A 16192-nucleotide genomic window follows, 5' to 3' on the forward strand; every position below is an offset into this window, starting at 1 on the left:
CTGAATGCTGCCCTTTCACCACACTCCTCCAGGCTCCACCCATTTACAGCCCCTCCTTCTATTCACTCCCCTTCTTCTCTGACAGAGTGGAGGACCCCTCTTGGTGCAACCTCTCCCCTGGCACATCAAGTCTCTGCAGAACTAGATTCATTGTCTCCCATCAGGTACTGAAAACGCAGCCCGAGTAAGAGAACAGGATCCACAGACAGGCGACAGGTTTAGTGAACACACGTGAAGACCATTGTGCTCCTCTACTTTGTCAGTCCTTCCTTCAGCTCTTCAGTGAGAATCACTGAGCTCCGTCCGGTATTTGGCCGTGCACCTCTGCTTCTGTGTCTGTCCGCTGCTTGATGGAGCCTTGCTGAGGACATAACGCGACCCTCCCGTCTGCAAACACAAGAAAGGACCATTAATAATGTCAGTGTTTGTCGTTTGCCATTAGGATAAGGCTCACATCCGGGCACTTATCCTTTGGCCATTCCCTCATTTCCTTTTCTATTTCTGTCCATGTGTTTCTTATGGTGGAGGCAATTTCTGAGTCAAAATTTTGGGGGTGGCTTTGAGTCCTTATCCTTCCACCTTGGGTCCTCTCTGGCTGAAGAAAGTGAACATTTCAGTATCTGTATCCCCACTGTTAAGAGTCTCAGCTAAAGTCACTCTCATGGACGCAGGGGTAGTCTCACCCATCCCAGATTGCAGGGAAATCACAGAGATAGCACCCACCCTGCCCAGTCTTTGATTTCAGTTTATTCTCTTGGCCCTCTGTCCCACTTGCCCGTCTCTCCCAAGAAATGATTCTCAAACCCCATTTCCCTTCCCATCCCCTTAGGCACACAGTCTTTTCCTTCCATCTGCCTCTTCTCATTAGTTTATTCCTCCTTCGGAGTGAAATTAAAGAATTTTTCTTGGCCCTTTCTTCTTCTTTATCCTCTTTGGTTCTGTAGATCTTAGTGTGTGAATTCTGTAGTTTATGCCTAACACCCCCTTTAAGTGAATATGTACATGTTACTTTGGGTCTCAGTAACCTGATTCAGGATAATACTTTCTCATTCCATCTACTTGACTGCAGCTTCTCAATGTCCTTATTTTTAATATATGTGTAGTATTCCATTGTGTAAAGGAACCACGTTATCTGTAGCCATTGTTTGGTTGAGGGGCATCTGGCTTATTTCTATTTTCTGTTCATTATGAAGAAATCCACTATGAACATAATGGAGTACATGTCCTTGCGGTATGGCAGAGGTCTTTTCAGATATAAGACAAGATGTAGTATAGCCGGTTCTTTAGGAAGAATATTCCCCATTTTATCAGAATCCACTGGATAGATATGGAAAGCATTATAAGTATTTGCTCTTCCCCCAGCAAAAGTAATTTGTATCCTGATATTTATCTGCTTCCTCAAAGGAGGTTTCCCCCCGACTGGCCCTCTGTCATGGACTTAGGAGATGGCATATGAACCTTCTTCCCATTATAACCGGTCAGTAAATGCTAGAGCCTATTACTGAGAGCCAGAGGGGAAAGTTGGTACTGGAGGTTTGGCTGCGGGGTTAGGTAGAGAGGCAGAAGAGGGTAAGAGGGAAAGGCAGAGGACTGAAGAAAAAGAGGAGGAAGTAATGATGGAAAGAATCCATATGTCCTTGAGAAAGCACATGTAGCAACGTGTTTTCTGGTTGGGGAATACATTATGATAGCGTTAGATCTGCCCAATACACACGTATAGATTGTAATTATAATAACCAGATTGTGTGTTTTCTTATGGGTTCATTGGGTTCAGAAATTCCAACAAGCTTTCCTCAACAGTATTTCTGGATTAAATTTTCTGTTAATAGAGATCTCCCCTTGTAGGGTCTCTAACCATTGCTCCATAGTCCAGTAGACAAAGTTGTTCCTTCTTCGGTCATGTCTCTTGTAATTTCTATGGAATTCTGTGTCTTCAGTGACCCAGGCCCAGTGTTCCCTTTTCTCGAGGTCTTCAATGATCTCACTCAGAGGTTTCAGGTTTCTCAACTCGTTCCATCTAGTTGACTGCAGCTTCACAATGTCCTTATTTTTCACAGCTGCATAGTATACCATTTCAAATATTTCCTGATAATAGTGAACCGTAGCAAGCAGCTAAAATTTCCCAAGAAAACATTAAACATTCAGTATCTAAATCTAGATCTCCTCATCCAATGATGCTTGGGCTGATTGAATGGTGTGGCATGAGCAGTTTGTTCTTACAGACGCCAAATCCATTTCCTTCTCCAGTAGTGGCTGCCATCCTCTGTTAGAGATTTTTACCCTGGTTATTTTCGGTGACTTATGTGATTTAGAAATTGTGATACCATCTGCATGTTAGAAAGCTAGAGATGTTTCAGGTTGACCCTGCCTCCACAGCCAATGAGGTAACATGTGCTCATTGGGCAACCATGTCACACCCAAATAGCAAGATGTCGTCTTTGACTCCACACATGACTGCAAGATTGCGTCTTGTCGTGCATGCACTTTGGCAACCATGTCACACCTGACAGTGAGATAGCAACTTTGTATCTTCACCCAAAAGTAAGATGGCCTCTTTGAATCTCTTAATCCTACCTGTCCATGAGCATGGGAGGTCTTTTTGTCTTCTGCTACCTTCCTCAGTTTCTCTCTTCAGAGACTTGGAGTTCACACCAGACATGTTTCTGATGTGCTAGGTTAGAGTTATTTTATATTTCATATATATATATATATATATATATATATATATATATGTATATATGTATATATGTATATATATATATACATATGCCCATTGTGAATGGCATTGCTTCCCTAATTTCTTCTCAGCCTCTCTGTTATTTGCATGACAGATTATTTTCATTTTATTTTTCATCCGTCCACTCGGCTGAAGGTGTTATTCATATGTAGGTCATTTCTGGTAAATCTTTGGGATCACATATGTTCACTATTATATGATGTGTGAATGGTGATACACTGAGTTCTGATTTTCCAATATCATCCCCTCGACTTCCTTTGGTTGTCTTATTGCTCTAGCTGGGAATTTAAGGATTTTTCTGAAAGGATGCTGCGAAATGAGCAGTCTGTTCTCATTCTCCAATTTAGTCGAATTGCCTTTTGTTTCCCCCCCATATTTGGTATTAACTGGTGGACTGCTTTATTTCATTTTATGTAATATTTTTGTATTTATTTTAGTATTTTATTGCATTATGTATGTGCCTGTCATCCCTGGTCTCCCTGAGACCAAAAATAGCGAAGGACGATTTATTCTGTCAAAGGCTTTTTCAGCATCTAAAGAGATAGTCTTGCATTTTTTTCTTTGTTTCTTCAATTCTGCTCCTTCACACCATTGTGTAATAGTGCATATTAAAAATTCATATTAAATATATTAATAATTAATATATTAATTTTGAAATATTAATGTAATATTTCATTTAATTTATTATATCACTATTTATTAATTTAATATTGTAACATAACATATCAATATTAATTATATTTACCATATTAATATAATTTAATGTATAATACAAAATGTTAATATTAATATAATACATTAATATTAGTTATATATTATAATATTAAGATATAACAATTTAATATGTTACTATATATATATATATATATATATATATATATATATATATATATTGCATGATATGCAACTACCAAAAAGTAAAATCAAAGGAGAGCTCCCACGTTAATGGAAAGTGCTGAGGGCAGAATTTTTTTTTCAGTTCAGTTTGTTAATATGGTGGATTTCTTTGATAAGTTTTCATCGATTGATCTACTCCTGCATCCTCAGGAGCAAGCCTACTAAATGTCGCTGGATGGCGGATTGAAATGTCCTTGGATTTTGTTTTCAAGCATTTTACCTAGTCTTTTTTCCACCAATGATTGTCAGGGAATTCGTCTGAAATTCTTTCTTTGTTGAGTTGATTTGTGATTTTGGTGTCAGGGCGACAATGCTGTCATGGAATCAGTTTGGCTATTTTCCTTCTGTTTCTGTGTTTAGGCATAGGTTGAGATATCTTTGAAAATCTGGTAGAAGTCTGTGCTCAATCAATCTGGCCCTGGGAATTTTACAGTGGGGAAACTTTTAATTACTGTTTAAAGGTTAAATTACTCTTTAAGTGTTGTAGAGCTATTCACATAGTTTATCTGACCTCAGTTTACCTGTGGTCAGTGTTATCCTTCGATACAATCATCCATTTAATTCAGAGATTCTAATTTTGCAGACAGCAGGTTTTTGACACCTAATGATTCTGTGACTTTCATCAGTGTCCATCTATGCGGCTCCCTATTCATTTCTGATTTTGTTATTTGGATGCTGTCTTACCTCCTATTACATTATTTGTTTAGGGCTTTGTATGTCTGCTTGATTTTCCCAAGGAACTAGCTCTACTTTTTGTTAATTTTTGTATTCACTTTGTTTCTGATGGATCACTCTCACCCCGAGTTTGATCATTTCTTTCTGTCCCCTACTTTAATATGTATTTGCTTATTTTTATTTTAGAGATTTAGGATATGCTGGGAAGTTGCTAGTGTGCGGTCACTCTGATTTCTTTATGAAAGCTCCCTGTGCTGCATATGCATGTTCCCCTTAACACTGCTTTCCTTACGTCCCTTAAGTTTGGGGAATCTGTGCCTTCATTTTCATTAAATTCTAGGAATGCTTTTTCTTTTTCTTGTCTTCTCTGAACTTGTGGTTCTTCAGTTTGGAGCTATTGAATTTCAATGAGTTTATATATATATATATATATATATATATATATATATATATATATATATATATATTTTTTTTTCTGGAGCTGGGGATCAAACCCAGGGCCTTGCACTTGCTAAGCAAGCGCTCTACCACTGAGCTAAATCCCCAACCCCTATATATTTTTTCTTATTGTTGAAGTCCAGTTTTAATCCCTGGCGATCTGAGAAGATCCAATGCTTAGCATAGTCTTTCTGTATCCGTTGTGGCTTGTTTATAGTGGGAGAACAAGGTCAGTTTAGGATAAGGTTCCATGAGGTACTGAAAAGAGAGTGTATACTTTTGTGTTCATGTGAACTATTCTGTAGATATCAGTGTGGTCAATTTAATTGAACCCCGTGTTAGGGACATCATTTATTTATTTATTTATTTTTTTTTTTAGTTTCAATGGTCTGCCCTTAGTGAGAGTGGGACATTGATGGACCCCACTATTAATGTTGAGCTTCGATGTGATATTTAAACTTCAGCAATATTTCTCTCACCAATATTGCTGCTTTTGTCTTTGTCTTATAGACATCCAGAATTGAGATGCCATTTTGGTGGATATTTCCTCTGATGCATAATAAGTGTCCTTCCCAGTCTCTATTCATTACCTTTGGTAGAAAGTCTGATTTGCTGGATGTTAGAATGGTTACACCATCTTGTTTCTTGTGTCCATTTGCTTGGAAAAACTTTTCCAACCCCTTGGTCTGAGGTTGTGTCTAGCTCGGTACCTGGATTGTGTTTCTTGGGTGCAACAGAAGGATGTTTCCTCTTTTTAAATCCATTGTGTTATCCTGTGTCCTTTTACTGTTGAGTAGAGGACATTAATGCTTAAAGGTATTAATGAGATATTGCGGAAGCATGGTTTTTTTGCTTGCATGTTTTTTGGTTTTTGTGTTTTCGATTGGGATGTTTGAGAAGGTATGTGAGTATTACTTCTCTTCAGTGGGGTGCATGTTTTTTTTTGTTTGTATTTTTTGTTTTTGTTTTCTGGGGAGCTATTGGAGTATGCATGTAAATGTGAGATACTTTCTGTAGTTTATGCTGTGTAATTATTAATTTCTAGTGGGAGGCAGGTATGGTTCATTTTCTGAAAATCCATCAATATATTTCACTATAAAGTGAAACTGAAAGAGAAAAACCACATGATAATCTCATTATATGCTGAAAAAGCTTGCAAAAATATTCCAACCCCCATTCATGTTTAAAGCATGAGACCAATCAGGGATATGATTCCTATGCAGAAACATAATAGATGCAATGGACAGCAGGCCGGTACCCAACATCAATCTAAAGGGAAAGAAACATAAAGCAATTCCATTAAATCAAGGGCAATGTAAGGCTGCCCACTATCCCTATTCTTTATAGTATTTGAAATTCTATCCAGGGTAAAAGCATAGTTCAAAACTGATTCTGACATGGAATATGGCCAAGGCCTGTGAAGGAGGCTTTACAAACAGCTTTAGAATTCCTGGGGTATGGCCCACTCTTCAGCACAGTCTCCTTGGACCTTGGTGAGTCATGAACCCCACGAGAACTTCACACAGAGTGTCACTCAGTTATTGCAATCATTCTCTCTTAATCTAAGAAGAGCATGAAAATCCTCATGGAGCTTCCCACCACTCAGAGGGCAGAGCCATTGGCATTTGCAATAACCGTGGTCCAGGTCTTTTAGCAATTGCCCCTGGGGTAGATCAGTGCTTCTATCGTTGACCAAGGAATTGTAGAATTGTCACAACCCTTAAAAAAGGACCACAACCCTTAAAAAGCATTTGGAAAAATAAAATTGATTGTGAAGCTGGCTAAGATCTTTTCCGTACTGACTCTGTTATAAAAAACAATGTATGGAACAATTGGTAGTTCAGAAAGGCTGGGATCTTTTAAGGTCAGGGATCAAGAACAATGGCGGCACAGACTTATGGTGTGACTGTCACAAAGGCTGGAATGTTGATGACTGATTTCTTAACCAGTTTTACCCTCTGCTTCCTGATAGGATTTAATAATGATTCCCAATCACAGATGTGCATTCTGATAATTTGAAGCAGATGACATTTTTATACAGATGTTTATATTACTGTTTTTTTAAAGATTCTTATAAGAGTATTTTTGAAGATAAATAATACAATACTTAACCATTTCTCTGTAAATTCAAATTGCTTACTTATGAAGTTATGTTGGCTTTGGGAATAATTTGTTTTCTTTAGGTTACTATGTAATATTTGTTCTAATACTGTATTGGGTATCACTTTTTCAACACTATGCAAGAGAAGAAAACCAAAACATGATTACATTTTTGTAATACAATATTCAATAAATTAATGGTCTATAGGGAAATACTGCCCATTGGGAAACAGAGAAAACCTAGAAAATTTAACTGTATGTCACTGGAATGAACCTGGGAATAAAAATGTTATGTAGAAGAATCTCCTATACTTTATGTTCCTAAGTGATTTCTACCCATGTCAAGTCCCTGACTAACTATCTTCATTCAGAGCATGTAACCACTAATGAGGCCAAGAGAAATCTATAGATTTAGAGAGATGTAGTATGTAATGGTTTCAACTGTTTCGCAAGAGACTCTTCTGGAACAGGCACTCTTGAATCTGGTCAATGTAAGGAAATCTGTTCAGCATGTAGGCCATAGCAAGTCTCAGTGACATCATCATTAGGCCCTCCATTAAAAATCTCTTGTATCCTGGAGAGCCCTAGTTTCTTCTGTGATGTCACAAGTGTTGTGACATCATCTGCCTCTTAGATATTCCATCAGTACCTCTAGAGTTTACTAATTGATCTGTAATTCAGAATAAACAGCCATTTGGGAGAGAAAAAAAAGAGGATAAAGAGATCAGAGATGGGGAGAAGGAACCTGGCCTTCTGTCTTGGTATAAAAAAGAAGAAATGTGTGGTCCATGGTAAAGCTATGTGAGACCTTTGTAGGGGTTGAGTGGGTTCTCTTAAGAGACAGCCTTGACCTGAGCCTTTCACATATGGGAATCAGGAGCTGGGAAACTCTCAGAAGCATCTGGACTTCCCTGAATATTATGGTTCCTTGAACTCAGAGAGTTTCTATCATTACTTTATTTCAAAAGTGTTGGGAAGGGCACAGTTTTCTTTCTGAGAGCTCATGGCTATTATTCTTTTTGACAAGAAGAAAAAGGACCTAAGGAAGAAGGGAAGAACAAGTATTTTGTCCCTAGCTCAAAGTAAACTCCTCCATGCTATTTATATCTATTGTTTAGTTTGTGTCTGACACTGATATCGGGAAAGAGAAGTGTTTCTAGTTGAGACTTCACCATCTCAGTCTTTCCAGTATTATTTCTCTGACTACCATTCCCTGAGAGTGACCCATTAGATTTCTGTGTCAATAGCTGTGTTTAGCTGTCAGTTTTCTTTTCTTTTATATCTTATTTTTTTAATTTTTACAAATTTATTTGTCTTTTTAAATGTTTATTTCTCTATTTACAATTATAATATTATTCCCTTTAAGAGTTTCCTCCCATTAGATCCCTAACCGGTCCTTCTCAATTTCTTCTATAACCCCACCCCTACTGTCACTTCAAATTCTTTTTAACTGTGAATCAAACCAAGAGAGTACCAAGGGCTTCTTCTTCAACTGGTGCCCAACAAGGCCATTCTCTGGAGTTGGAGACATAGGTCTGTTCACGTAGAGTCTTTCAATATTAGTCTCGTACCAGAAAACTTTGTTTCATTAGCATTGTTGTTCTTATGGGGTTGAAGGTTCCTTCAGCTCATGTTAGCCTTTCTCAAATTCTACCAAAGTGAGGTCCATTTTCAGTTCATTGGTTTGCCACTAGCATTCACTTCTTTATTTGACATGCTGTAGTTGTGTCTCTCAAAACATATCTATATCCGTTTTCTGGCAGAATGCACTTCTTAGCTTCATAAATCTTATCTATTACTGGTGACTGATATACACACACATACACACACACACACACACACACACACACACACACACACACACTTTTGGTGCCTCCTCCAGCTATTTGGTTAGGTGGAATGTTAACATGGATTCTGCACAACTAGGTCAAGAATGTACCATTTACAAATGACAATGTTATATAGACTCTTTCCTGTACTTGAAGTTGAGGTTTCACTGTTCCTCTAGCTTTCTTCACCCTGCCATCTTCCTGTTTCTTATATTGGCCTTAAGAAAGAATCATGGTAAAATATCTAAAACCTTCAAGTCTGGCAATCAGAATACAGGAAGGTAGATTTTGTAGTACAGATATCAAATGTGACTAGAGAACTGAATTGTATAGTCCATGTGGTCCTTTGCTTTATTGATGTCTGGTAATATTAGGATCAAATAAGGATTTGGGAGTTGATCATTTGACGTATGTACACAAAATATCCACTGTTTAGTCACTCTATAGTTGGGCCAAGTTTGTTATCGAATTCATTGCAAAAAAAAAATGGAATTGTAAAAATGAAATTTTTGAGTACACATGCAGGAATATATATGTCTCCTGTCAATTAATGTACAATCAGAAAATGTAAAACAATATTCACTCGATTAAAGTTCTGTGGGGAAAATACTGGCATATGGAAAACTGACGAAACCTAGGGAATTGAACTATATGTCAAAAGATTGGACCTGGGGAAATAATTAATCTCCAGAAGAATCTCCTTCACTCCTTGTTCCTAGATCTTTTCTACCCATGCCAAGCCCCTAACAAACTATCTCTATTCAGAGCATGTACCCACTAATGAAGCAGAGAGATGTCTCTAGTTTTAGAGAGATGAATATGTAAAGGTTTCTACTGTGTCACAGGAGACACTCTTGGAAATGGCACCTCCAAATCTGGTCAATGTAAGGAAATCATTTAGCAGGTAGGCTATGGCAATTCTCAGTGACATCATCATTAAGCCCTCCATGTAAAATCTCTTGTATCCTGGAGAGCCCTAACTTCTTCTGTGATGTCACAAGTGTTGTGCTGACAGCAACAGACTCTTGGATATTCCTTCAGTACCTCCAGGGTTTCATAATTGGCCTTCAATTCAGAATAAAGAACCAATTGGGAGTGTATTTGTATAAAAAAATAAAAAAAAATACTTGGCCCAGAGGAAAGCTCAGTGAGCCCTGTTTATGGGTTGACTTGGTTTGCTGAAGAGATAGCCTTTATCTGAATCTTGTCATAAGGGAATCAGGAACTGAGGGCTTCCCAGAAGCATCTGGACATCCCTTCTTGTTATGTTTCCTTGATGTCAGAGAGTTTATATCATTCATTTCTTTATTCCAAAATCCAGGTGTTGGAAAGGGCCCAGTTGTTCTGTGAGAGCTCATGGCTTTTATAATTTTTTCCCAGAAGAGAAAGGTCCTAAGGAAGAAGGGAAAAACAAGTATTGTGTCCTCAGCTCAGAGTACAGTCCTCCTTGCTTTGAATTCCTATAGTGAAGTTTGGGTCTGACACTGATAACTGGGAGAGAGAAGTGCTTCTATTTGAGATTTCATCATCTCAGTTTTTCCACTAGTATTACTCTGACTACCATTCCCTGACAGTTACCATTTAGATTTCTGAGTCAATAGGTATGATTAGCTGGCAGTTAACTTTTCTTTTTTTCTGTCATATTTTTTTTTTATTTTTTAAGCAATTTTTATTACTTTTCCTAATTGGATATTTTTATATTTACATTTCAAATGTTATTTTTTATCCCAGTTTCCTGTCCATGAGATCCCTAAACAGTCCCACTAACCTTCTTCTATAACCCCCCTTACTGTACCTTGACATTCCCTTGAATTGGGAGGCAAACCCATGGAGGAGCAAGGGCTTCTCCTTCCATTGGGGCTCAACAAGACCACACTCTGTTACCTATTCAGTTGGAGCCATAGTCTGTCTATGCCCAGTCTTTGAATATTGGTTTAGTACCAGAAATCTCTACTTAGTTGAATTGTTGTTCTTATGGGGTTGAAAGTCCATTCAGTTGTAATCCTTTCTTATCATCTTAAAACAAGAGGTCCATTTTCAGTTCTCTGGTGTGTCACTAACATTCACTTCTGTATTTGACATGCTCTAGCTGGTTCTCTCATGAATGATCTATATCCAGTTCCTGGCAGTATGATCTTCTTAGCTTCAATCATCCTATCTAGTTTTGGTGCCTGGTATATCTATATATCTATATCTATCTATATCTATCTATCTCTATCTCTATCTCTATCTCTATATCCTTATCTATATCTATATCATCTATATCTATACCTAAAATATATATCTATATCATCTATATCTATAAATATCTATATCATCTATATCTATAACTATATCTATACCTATTTCTATATCTATCTATACCTATATCTATATCTATCTATCTATCATATATATACTTTATATATACTTTTAAACTTATATATACTTTTGGTGGCTCCTACAACTACGATTTTTGATGGAATATTTACATGGATTGTGCCTAACTAGGTCAAGAATATATGATCCACAAATGACAATGCCAAATAGACTCCCTCCTGTTCTCATAACATACTGAAGTTGAGGTTTCACTGGACCTCAAGCCATTCCTCTTGCTGCCCATCACCCAGAAACTAATGTTTGGCCTGAAGGAAGAATCATGGTAAAACATCCAAAATCATCAAGTCTTTCCCTGGACAAACAGGAAGGTTGGTATTAGAGAAAAGATATATAATAGAACTACAGAACGAAATTCTATAGTCCATGCTGTCCTTTGCTTAACTGATGTCTGGTAATTTATAGATAAAATAAGGATTGGGGAGTTGATCATTTGAAGTAGGTACACTATATTTCCACTCTTATATTCACTCTATAAGTGGGCCCCATTTGTTGACAAATTCATTGCAAAAATGGAATTGGAAAAATGAAATTTTTGAATACACATGCAGGAACATAAATGATGCCCACGGTCCATGAATTTCCAGTCACAAAATGTAGCACAATATTCATTCAATTAATTCTGTAGGGAAAATATTGGCAACTAGGAAACAGATTAAATCTAGGGAATTGAAATTTATGTCAGAAGGTTGGAAATTGGAGTAAATTAAATCTCGAGTAGAATCTCCTTCCTTCCTTGTTCCTAGAACTTTTCTACCCATGACAAACCCCTGAATAAATTTCTTCATTCAGAGCATGTGATCACTAATGAAGAAGAGAGAAGTCTCCAGCTTTAGAGAGATGTAGCATGTAAAGATTTCTACTGTGTCACAGGAAACACTCCTGGAGAGGGCACTTCCAAATCTGGTCAATGTAAGGAAAGCTGTTCAGCAGGTAGGCCATGGAACTTCTCAGTGACATCATCATTAGACCCTCCATGAAAAATCTCTTGCATCCTGGAGAACACTAGCTTCCTCTGTGACATCACAAGGTTTATCTTGACAGCAACTACCTCTCAGATATTCCTTCTATATATCTATGGTTTACTATTTGGCCTCTAATTAGGAGTAAAGAGCCATTTGGAAGGGAGAACAGATAGGATGAAGAGATCAGAGATGGGGAGAAGGAAGCTGGCCTTCTGTCTTGATATAAAATAAAAGAAGAAATATGTGGTTCTTGGGAAAATACCCTGGGAAGATGACTATAGTTATTTTGTTCTCTAGGTGCGCCGAGCTCTTGGAGAAGTTGCTGAACATCCTAAAGACTTTTGGGCAGATGGTAAAGTTTCTAGATACCCCTTTTTAGATTTCAATTATCCTGGGGATTTTATGGCTGGTGGTCAATGTATTCCAGGAAGAGTACTAGAGCCAGATTGATTTTTAGATGCATGGGCTAATGGCATAAGGTCCAAATGATTTTTTTTTTGATGTGGACATTCCGTCAGACCTTTGGAAATATAAAAGGGTTTTGTATTTTTGAAGTCTAATTTGCACAATAACAAATCACTTTGAGCATCTTTGAAGGACATGAGATGTCCAGCATTCCCTTGAAAGGATTGGTAACTTTCCACATTTCCTTCGTCATTTTTTGAAAATTCCACGGCCCTTTGGACAGATGGAGAATGTGTGGGACTCACCTGAGGAGTAGTTGTAGCTTTTGGTGTCTCTTTTGCAGAAGAAGATAGCACAAGATTTCTTTTGGCAGAAGGGGGAAGGTTGAAACTGTCTTCCTTAGAGGAGAAATTTTTCAAGACTCCATCAGAAGGAACAAACCTTAAACCACTGTTTCTAGAAACTGGATGCCTGTGGTCCATTTTGGTAGAGGGAGAATATCGAGTATTTCTGCCCAGAGTGGACATGTGAAAGAAATCTATTTGGGTAGATGGGGATAGTGGTAAAGCATGCTGTTCAGATGCAGTAGATACTAAGACATCCTTCTCAGATGAGGAAGGTCTTAATGTACCTTGTACATGTTTAGAAATCCTGACTGACATCAAAATGGGGTGCAGGTATTAGAGCTACCTCTGAAGATGAGACCTCTCCTGCAGCATCATGGGTATATGTGAGAGGGCTGAGAGCCTCGTGAGCAGATAAGGATGTTTCTACATATTGTTGACTAATTGAGGAAGTTCCAAGAAATATTTCTTTTGCTAGAGAAGAGGAAACAGACTTTCGTATAGAAGAGTCAGTTTCCCTAGCCTGCTTGACAGGCAAAACACGTTCCAAGGCCCCTTCAGAAGGTAAGGAAAAGTGCAGAGCCATTGAAGTACTTTACAAATGTTCTGGATCCGCTTGTGGGTATAAAGAAGGACAGGCAACCCTTTCTGCATATTTGGAAGAGTGTGTAGCATCTTCTGTAGTTGGGGAAGATGGCTAATCTTGAGGAGATAAGGAAGTTCTATAGACTCCTGTGAAGTTTGCGGAGGTCATATGCATTCTTTTGCACTAATGGAATCCAAGGAATCCCTTTACTCAGATTTCGGGGATGCTACAGACACTGGTGTTTGCATATCATGTTCCCCTACTCCTGGTTCACATATGATTCGACCCATAACCTTCTCTACAGATGGAATATGTCCTAGAACATCTTTTGCACATGTGTCCAATCCACAAGCCAATCCTAAAGATGTGGCTGTGGGTAGAACTCTTTTGTAGATGTTTCTTGTCTCACAGAATCTTTATGAGATAGAGTACTACTCAGAGAATACTGCTCAGTTTTGGAAATTCTAGCATCTCTGATTTATATGTGGAAAATTTTGGAACCTCTCCGTTCAGGACAAAATGACCTAGAGTCCCCTGAGGATGTAGGAGATGTTTTATCTTCTCTGCACATTGTATAAATATGGAGCCTGCATGGCTCATTGACTGTGTGTTGTGATAAACCTGGCTCTTTTGAGCCTAATGACAAGTCACGTGGGTCCTTTTCAGTGGTAGAAGATATTTGAATAATTCTCTGTTGTATAGGGACATTTGCAGTACAAGGGGAAATGGTGAGGGTGCTAGAACATATTTTTTTATGTTCGGAAGGCGTAAGAGTTCCTTGGGTGGACTCAGAATTTTCTAACACATCTTACATGTGTTTGGAATTCTCAAGAGCCCCTTCTGAAACTGGCAGTGGTCCTTGAACTAATGGTGTAAATGCAGAAAATTTTGTCTCTGCTTGGGCTGGTATGTGTGTTATGAGGTTCACTTGGGGATTTTGTCCCCCTTGGACCATAAGTGATTATTTAAGCCCATTCTTAATAGTATAGGACATTGAAGGTCCTCTTGGTTTAATAGGGTACTTCTGAAATTCCCTTTGTCAGCAGAATCAGGTTTCAAACTCATTTTACCCGAATCAGATTGCATAAGGCACTTTGGTGGAGATGGGAGGCATCTTTGTCTGTCTTTGTGAGTGGACATGGCTCTGATCCCTGCTTTGGCAGCTGGCCAAGGTAGTAAAGTCTCATGGGGAGACAGGGCAGGATTTAATCCATTTGTGGAATATGAGAAAACACATAGATAACCTTTAAGACAAGAACTTTTGCAGCCCTCTTTGTCTGATGGGATTTGTTGTACTCCCCTTGAACAGAAGGGTCTTTTCCAATACACTTTGGAGGAGAATTGGAAAGACTGGAGACCTGTAGGATAGGGAATTAACATTTGAATCTCCTTTGGAAACTCTGTGGGACAGAAAACTGATCACCCAGAAGAGTGGGCAATACTGAGACCACAGGGAAGGAGAGATTGCCACTTCTGATCACCGGTGCACACATTCCTAGCCCAAGAGGAAACTGCAGAGTGCCTCTGGACACATGAATATAGGAGTAGTCAAGCTTCAGGAGCCCTGCAGTACAAACTGCTCCTGGATCTGAACTGGTCCTAACATTATTCTACACTCTAATCTCATGTGGGTTGAGGAAGTCTTAGATTGTCAGAGGGGCAGAAACCCCTGAGAACTCTGCTCACAGTCCTGACTCAAGAAAAAAACACCTAGCTCCATCTGGGCCTCCTGTTAATAGGGACCTAGGGGCAGTAGGGGCAGAACATTTTTGGTTGCAGCCTTCATGGAAATCTGCAAGTCAGCCCAACGAGTGACTTCAGGCCTGAGACAAGAGGTGAATCAAACTTTTCTGCTTGAAGTGAGCTGAGTGGTGGTCTCAGGACACACAAAGGCAGAACTGCCCTGGGACCAGTCAGTTCCAGTTTCTTGCAGGCTCCTGAACTTCTGTGGTCCTGGCCCAGAGCTCCCTGATTCTAGTTGCTGTGGGAGAGAGAGCTGATCACCCAGGAGTGTGGGCAATACCAAGCGTACAAGGAACAGAGACTGCCACTTCTGCCCACCATTGCCCACACCTCTAGCCCAAGACAAAACTGCCTAGTGCTTCTGGACACAGGAATATAGGAGGAGTAAATCTAAAGGAGCACCATGTTCCAGACTGTGCCTGGATCTGAACTGAACTGGTCAAACAGCTCCTTGTACCAAAATCCTGAGTGTGGGGGAACTAGACCTTCAGAGAAGCAGACACTCCTGGGAAACCAGAGAGGACTACACTCTGCCAAGATTCCTGACTCAAGAGGAAAACATTTTGTGCCATCAGTGTCCCCACCCTACAGTGGGACCTAGGAGAAGTATGGGAATTTCCTTCTCGTTCCCGCCCACAGGGAAAGATGAAAGGGAGTGGACAGGAGCAACTACATGCCTGAGAACAGAATACTTTGTTCCCATAACTGGGTAAAACAAAACAGGAAAACAGGTCTACAGCAATCCTGACACACAAGCCTACTGGGCGGTCAACCACCGACAGAAAGACCAAGAGAAGCTAGCTACAGAGACAACCTGATGGCTAGTCAGGAACACAAGCAACAGAAATCAAGACTACTTAGGCACAACAGAACCCAATTCTCCCATCAAAACAAACAGTGTATATCTAAACAAAAGCAAGATCTAGATTTAAATTCACATTTTATCATGACGGGGGAGTGTGTTAAGAAGGTCATAAATAACTCCTTTAAGAATACAAAGGACAATAGAAAATACAGAAGTAAACAAGTAGAATCCCTGAAAGAGTGAACTCAAAAGTACCTTAAAGAACTACTGGAAAAACTGCAAAACAGGAGAA

General features: G+C 39.0%; 1 long non-coding RNA gene across 1 annotated transcript in view; it reads left to right on the forward strand.

Moving 5' to 3' along the window:
• Positions 1 to 12384, forward strand: part of LOC134484574 (uncharacterized) — a 50301-nt gene extending 37917 nt beyond the window's left edge. The window contains exons 2-3 of the long non-coding RNA XR_010062048.1: positions 11167 to 11363; positions 12315 to 12384. This is a non-coding gene — a long non-coding RNA (uncharacterized LOC134484574). The remainder of the gene's footprint in view (positions 1 to 11166; positions 11364 to 12314) is intronic.
• Positions 12385 to 16192: the final 3808 nt, after the last annotated feature.

This window comes from Rattus norvegicus (assembly GCF_036323735.1).
Source record: "Rattus norvegicus strain BN/NHsdMcwi chromosome Y unlocalized genomic scaffold, GRCr8 chrY_unlocalized_11, whole genome shotgun sequence".
NCBI classification, from domain to species: Eukaryota; Metazoa; Chordata; class Mammalia; order Rodentia; family Muridae; genus Rattus; species Rattus norvegicus.